The following is a 7753-nucleotide window of genomic DNA, read 5'->3' as shown; positions in this document are numbered from 1 at the left end:
TGTCGCATCGCCCATCGTCCATAGCCGCTTTTCCTATGTCACTAATTACGAACTGATGTTTAGTTGTTGGCCGTAGACGCTGTGGCGCCAATGACAAAGTCCACTGACGGCTGCGATGCTCACTAATCCATTACCAGCGTCATTAATCTAATAAGTTGCTGTTGTTGTTGCTGCTGCGGCTGTTGTTGTTGACGTTGCTGTCGCCGGTGTCGCACAACGACAGCCTCGTCGATTCGTGCTTCACTTTACCTACACATGTCGGCGACATGCTCCAAGTGCGTCACATGAAGCCAATGTGCCAATACATCGATAGCAGGCCGTGCCGTGTTGCCGTAGGCAATCAACGCACCATCGGCTATCTTTGATTTACACATCTGCCCGGACATAAATACAGCTCGTTGCTAACTTCCAGGCATTCGATGTGCAACATTACGCAGCGGGCAAAGTGCAAAGTTGCTTAGCATTTACTTTAGATTAGTAAAGTTTCTGCCAAAACTAAGTTGGCTCTGTGTGCGAGTGTGTGTGTGTGGTCACAAATTGTATTTCTTGCTTCGATAAACATGCTAATGCTGATTGCAAATATTCTACACAAACATGCAACAATTTTGCACAACAAACAAAACATTTGAGTTACTAATCCGTTGCAGAATTCAAACAACTCTCAGCAGAATTCGTTCTAGCTGTTAGCCTGTGTTTTCCAACCAAATATTTTGTCGCCAAAGGCATTCCTTTAATTTAGTTTTAGATTCAACATTTTCTTTCACACACACACACAGAGCCAGGCATCTTTACTTATATAAATGAATACATTTTTACACGTAAATCCGAGTTGGTTTTTGCCACTCTCGTTGCCATTGCTCGCTGGGCTGGCTTTGTTTGGTTTTTGGGGTAAAAGTTGTTCATGGCAAACTTCTGGCCAGGCGGCAAAACAAAGGCGCAAATTGCAGTTGCAATTTTTGGTGGTTACTGCAGCAAATACATGAACATCCAAATAAATATATATATAGACAAACTTATTATATATATGTATTTACAGATATATATATATATATATATATATATATATATATATATATATATATATATATATATATATCTGTATTTGTATGTAGTTTCCGTAGCGGGCTACGTAAAATTGAAGCATTTCCGCTGTATTTACAAGCAAAAACAACAACGAATTTTCGTAGCCGTTTCTTTACCAACTTTTGTTGGTAGTTGTCGCTGTTGGTAGTTCGTGAAAACTTCCAGTGCTTGGCTCACGACTCAAGCCTGCAGTCTCGATTTCTTTGATGAAGACAGAGAAAAAAAAAATGAGAGAAAAAAAAAAGGAAAAATTATATTCCTGCGGCGAACGGCGCCTTGTCCACTGGCAGGACATTTCCTACTTTCAGGCAAGCGCCCCTACCCAAAAAACTGCGAAAACAACAAAAGAGCAACAACAATAACAACAATAACAACTCGAAAACAATTACAGCAACTAATAAAGAAACATTTAAAAAGCAAAAGTTTGTTCCATAACTGTGGGGTTTACCGAGTGCTGGGTCGAGCTGTTGTTTCGACACACTTTAAGGACTCCCAGAAGCCGCCAAACCCCTACCACCTCCCCCTCCCCCACCCATTTGGAGTGTTTTCGATCTCTGCCGCTCGCCTTGCTCGCTGGCAGTACATGAATAAGCAATTACAAACTTGTTATTAAAACGATTATGCAAAATGTTTTTGGATGCCTGCAACGCCAAATTGAAATGAGAGTGGACTGTTGTGTTGGCCAGTGTAGTTTAGCTGCAGCGGCGAGATAGTTGGCGCAACCGTTTTCAGCCCACTCGTTGCCCGGGGCGTATACGTAATATTTGGAGTGCAAAACGGCTGCGAATCGTGTCATTGTTACCCTTTGCCAGGGCAGAGCTGAGCAAATGAAACCAAACCCAAACGCAAACCGCTGCCGGTAAACTAAAGTGCGCAGGCTAACTACGCTTCAGTTGTCCGTCTGCCTAACCGCAGCGACCGCTGCTCAATTTCAATTTGGTTGCCGTCGGCCAAATGCACGCAACCTTGTGCTATTTGCACACCCACACACCCACACACCCACACACCGACACACACACAGAGAGAAAGACAGTGAGAGCTTAGTTGTGACTTTCCTGATGCCTACGCAGGAGCGCGCTGTGCGCAATGAGCAGCTTGTTGAGCCCCGCTGCCACTTGGTTTATTTTAATTAGTGTAAAAAAATACGGAGCCAGCGCACGCAATGGAGTGGCCCACTTTGCCCACAGCCGCAGGTTGTCCGCTCGGCCAGCTACTGACTGAGCTGCTTTGTCAAGCGGGCCGAGGCTGCGTTGCAACAAAGATGTGCAGTCGAGCATGAAAGAAGGCGAATGCACAACGCCCTGCCTGGCTCTGCCAGTGGCTTCTAATGGGTCGCACGGAATTGACTTGGCCGGGTCCGGCCAGGCACGGCACGGCACGGCACGGCACGACAGGGCATGCCGTAGTCCTATTGTCGTAATGAGCACACCGCAATTTGTGTCGTATGCTTTTGCCGCTGCGGGCCGTTTGCCATTCATTTGGCAAAAACAACAATTAAATGTTTTCGTAATGGCCATCATCGTCATGGCTCCCAGAGCTGTCTCCCAGGCCAACAATTTTACTATTGTTTTTGGGCATTTTATTGTTGTTGCTGCTCTTGTTGTTGTTGCTGTTGATTCTGCTCCACTGCTGCTGCTAGGAAAATAATTGGTGTGCAAATATGTAGCCAAATTACAACATTTTGTATTTATTTTAGCTGGCCAAGCCAACGGACGACGGCCAGCTGTGAAGTGGCTGCCCAGTCAAGGCTAACGTCATCCGAGCACCAGCGTCCGGCCCATCGGCACAATTTAAGAAAATCTGCATGCGCCATAAATTCATGGGGAAATCTCTTAAGTTACAGTTGAAAAGAGCTTTGCCCTGTGCCCACAGTCTGCCTTCGCATTCATAAGCACTCACAAGCACTTACTGTTCGCACTCGCATGCAACACATGAGATCCCCGTGCGGCACTCTCAGAGCTCGGCGCTCGGCGCTCAGCGCTCGGCGAGCGCAATTTGGTTTATTTCCGGCGTAAAATAAACTTTCAAGGATAAGCAAACTTTTGGCTGTTGCCGTTACTGATGCTCCTCCTGCTGCTGCTGCTGCTGCTCCTGCTGTTGTAGCTACCGCTGCATCCTTAAGCAAATTTTATAAAATAATATTTTAGTGGCGCCCTGGGCAATATGTGAAGTCGTGATGCACACATTCGCCTTCCAGGCCGGCTCTCGTCTCGGCCCTCTGCCCCCGTCATCATATTTGGAAAAGCCTCTACTATTTGCATATACCTTTCGTTCAAAGCTCAATTTATGCAATCCGCATACACTTTTTTTTTTTTGCAATTTTTTGTTGGCCCTTGTTCCAGTTCTTGTACTATTAATAATAAAATTTTGTGGTTGGCAATATTTTTGAAGCGTTGCTAAAATATTTGTGAAACCTCTGCGCAGCTAAAGTAATTAAAAGCCACTGCAAAAAGCTAAAAATCATTTTTGTTTACATGCCCCCATGGGGCAGCAGCGAGCTATTGCAATTTACGAGTGTTTTGCATATTCAGAAACTCGTACGATTCAACCAGGGAGCACGTTTTAAAGATGAAATGTAGATAGAAAACAAACAGGAAACCAAAAAAATAAAAACAATTTTTATAAATTGGTCATATTAAGATATTTTTCAGTTGCATAAGCGATTTTCTTACCTCCAGAGAGCTTAAAAAAAAGGATAGTGTTAGAAAATAATATCAGACTTTATCAGCAATCTGTACTTTGTGTGTGTGTATTTTTTTTTTTATTTTTTTTATTTTTATTAAGCTTCACTGAAATTTTGGTGTGTTTCCAAATAACTCAAGTTTGATATTAATTTTGATCAAATATAGAGATTTGAAAATAAGTATATCAATGATTACAAGAAACCTTTATATGTGTGAGGGAGTCATATTCAATATTATTATTATTTTTTTTTATTTCCACTTTACACAACTTATTAACAACATTTATATTGAGTATTTATATAATATATAAAAAATAGTTTTTTTTTTGTTTCTTTTTTTGAATGCAGTTAGATCAATTGATAATAATCAAAAAGCTAAACTCATGGAATTAAAATATGTTCCGATCTTAAAACGAGCAAGGAAAGTCTTTAAATGAATTTTAAAAATTTCAATGCATTGCTCAAATTGTTGGGTTATTTATATTCATTCTAATTATATTTAAAATTTATATTAATAGCTTTTATATCAATATGAATTCTCTATTTATATGTCTTCTCTGAGACTTATAATACATTTTTTTTTTTTTTTCTGAAAACAACGTTCAGTCTGATTTACTCAAATAATTTTGTATTCACTAAAATATTTGCTCTTCAATTATTGCCCAACTTGCTGTATTTAAATAATTCGAGTATTATTTTTATCGCTACGCTTACATATATGAAAACCAATTTCGTGCTAATCACAATTGGACTTCTATCAATGCGATTCCTGTGCTACACTCGGCTATTACAGGCGTCGCCTTGGATTGGTATTCTACATTGGAAGGCTGTTGTCATCTGCAGCTCACACGAGCAGCATTCCATTAGCTTTGCGGTCGATGATTGAGCCCCTTCTGGGGCTGGAGCTGCTGTTGCCTGAGAGCTGTGTATAAATTCATGGCATACAATGCCAAGTAGATGTCGCAGCAGCACATTTATCCAAAATGGAATGGGCCTCATTGAAATGCCTTTGCTAATGAAGTGTGATTGAAATTTTGTTAATTTGCTCAAGTGCTCGGCTAAGGCTTACCAGCCACAGTAAGCGTGCGTCTGCGTCTGTGTGCGTATGTGTGTGTGTGTGTGTGTGTATGTTAGACGACTTGTGGAATATCTCATTTACATAATGTTTGACACTTTCCTTGGAATATACAAATTTGTTGCCAACATGAATGCTGAGATAATTTGTAAAAGGTATGCAAAGGTTTTTGCCTGAATTATGTTGCCAAGACGTTTGATGACAGCCCCAAACTTGTTCTCCTTATACATATAGAGTCCTTTATCTACATTTATATTTATACATTGCTCTGGTTTTCCTAAACCCTGGCTATTTATAAAAATACTTGTCATAAGTTTCACTTATATTTCTTCTTCTTCTCTTCATCAACCTCTAACTTGAGCTTTGTCCTTGTGCTGATTGACTGTCCTGAAATGCTTTGTTTCAAATTTATTAACTGAAATGTAATTATGTTAAGGACTCGACTCGAACGAGTTTGGCCTCGGGGCATTTAAGACTGTCTGCTCGGAGCAGCAGCACTTCCCACAACACATTTGGCTTTTCACATTCTTAGCAAATTCAATTTGACTTTGCTCTATTACGCAATTTTGGTTTGGTCACAATAGCCCTCGGCTACAGAGATTCTAATCGAATAAAATGCGTAAATAGAATTAAAGAGAAAAAACCATAAAGCCGAAGCATGGGAAAGATAAAGCACGTAAAGTGTACAAAGTACACTAATATTTTCATGTTGTTAAAAATAATATAAAAAGGAATTCAGGGCAGAAGATCAAAAAAATATTTCCTATATATGTATGTATATATGTTTGTTTTTTATGGGGCAAGCAGAAAGGTAAATAAAAACAATTACGGTGTAAAAATACGTTAAGAACTACAGAAATATATAACTATATACTCGCATCCAAAGGAGCAGGACAATAGAGTGCGCCGGACCCACACAAGTGGCGGAAATAAAGTTGTTGTTCTTATTGCTGTTGTTGTGTTGTTGTTGTTGTTGTTGCTGGCGCTGTTGGCCTTAGACCATGTCCTTAAGGCTGAATTTAGTGCAGCTAACCGGCAGGAAGCGACTTCTGTGTGCCTGCGAATTTTTCGCAAGCCCAGCTGCTGTTGGCCAGACTTCAAATTTATAGGCAACGGAAAAGCGACCAAATAAAATAACATTGACAATTGGAAATTTAATTTAAAACTCTTAACAATACAATTGATTTAGGGTTGCCTTGAAATCGTTCTTCTACCGAATTGCCGCTGGCTCTCCTCTTGCTGCTCGCCATAATAAATTGTAGTAGCATTAAGCCGCTGCACATCCGACGCAGCCAAAGACAAAGAGTGTGGTAGAGAGAGAGAGAGAGTGAGGGAGAGAGAGCGGCAGAGAGGGGGAGCACCACTGCGGAACCTGCAGTCATAGGTTAGTTGTTTCCATTACCCATTCCCGCCAACGCGCTTAACAAACATGACCAGGTCATGACGTGCCCAGAGTGCAAAAGTGTGTGTGTGTGTATGTGCGTGGCTGTGTGTGTGTGTTTGCCAGCTGAACGTGTTTTGGTATGGTGCCTGCGGCTGAAGGTCCTTGGAATCTGCCGCGAAGCACTGCAGCTACTGTTACTTTTGTGGAATGCTTAATTCATGTGTGCAAATGCGGTTCAAACGTTTATGATGTGGCTGCTCCTGCTGCTGCTGCTGCTGCTGCTGCTCCTGCTACTGCTTCTGCTCCGCTGCTCTGCTGCTTTTGCTCCTGCAGCCGCCATCATCATTGCCATTGTCGCTTGCATTGTTTGCCTCGCCGTCACAGGGCGTATGCGTAATGAGCTTTTGTCCTCTACCGTGCCGTATGTGTTTTTGGGGGGCATTCGTCTCCAAATTAGGTATTCCGGCTAAAGAGGCTGCCGTGCGATAAATCAACGTGACTGCAACTTTCCCGCTCTTTGAGAGCTCTTTCTACTGCATTCAACTCTGCTAATTAAAACTTAAGGTCAGCACACATAAATATCTCATCAAGTGTCTTCATTATAATGGGCAATCAACATATATTAACTTTTTTGAAGTAATGACACGCTTTACATCAATCTGAGCAAGTTTTGAAATTATCGTAGCCAGAGATCTGTGCAGGATGATTTTCTTGATTTCTCAGAAGGTACGAGAGTTGATGTGCCGGAGGCAAATGATGCTGTTCGTCAAGATCATCCTATATGCATGAGTATTGCTAAACAAAAATGTGTTGATTGCACTTGCGTCAAGAAATGTGGAACAACAGGTGTCGCATCTTGTAGTTATTCATATAAGCCGAAAACAAAACTGCAATCAACATTATGGCTATTCCAAGGCAATTTTAATCCAACAAAAGCTGTTCGTGGAGGAAGCTTCTTAAACTAGCCTCTGTTCCAAAACCAATATAGATCTATGGCTCCCAGTTACATGGGAACGTTTGAGACAGCAACATAGACATTGCCTAGAGAGCCCTATCGCAGAGAGCAACCACCAGGGCATCGAAACCGAATACAGACGGAGAGACCTAAGCACCAGTCACCTACCAGGGAGACATCAGCGGAGCAAATGAAAAAATGCTTGAGCAAGCTATCATCGCTCCCTAACATAGCTCGTAAATAACTCTTAATCGTTGCTCGATGTCGTGAAATAAGTGAGAGGAAACTTAGAGAGCAATCGATTCGCTAAAATTATTATTTAGGCTCTAGATCTCAGTGCATGCATCTGTATGTGAACGTGAAGACCATTTGCATTTAATTTTTCTTTAAGTATTTGCTCACCTACTGAGCCTCAATGGGCAACCGACAAGCATATCTCTCTCTAAGCGATGTTCGTTCAAAGACCTTCACACGAATATTTCAACTCAGGGAACCAAAGTTCTTTGCTCGGAGCCAGAGCGAAATGTTATGATAGTATCGGTTGATTTCGCTGGCAGAGTGTAAAAAATAAAA

The sequence above is a fragment of the Drosophila mojavensis genome, unplaced genomic scaffold (assembly GCF_018153725.1).
Source record: "Drosophila mojavensis isolate 15081-1352.22 unplaced genomic scaffold, ASM1815372v1 contig_16, whole genome shotgun sequence".
NCBI lineage: Eukaryota > Metazoa > Arthropoda > Insecta > Diptera > Drosophilidae > Drosophila > Drosophila mojavensis.
This window is presented reverse-complemented; position numbering follows the sequence as displayed.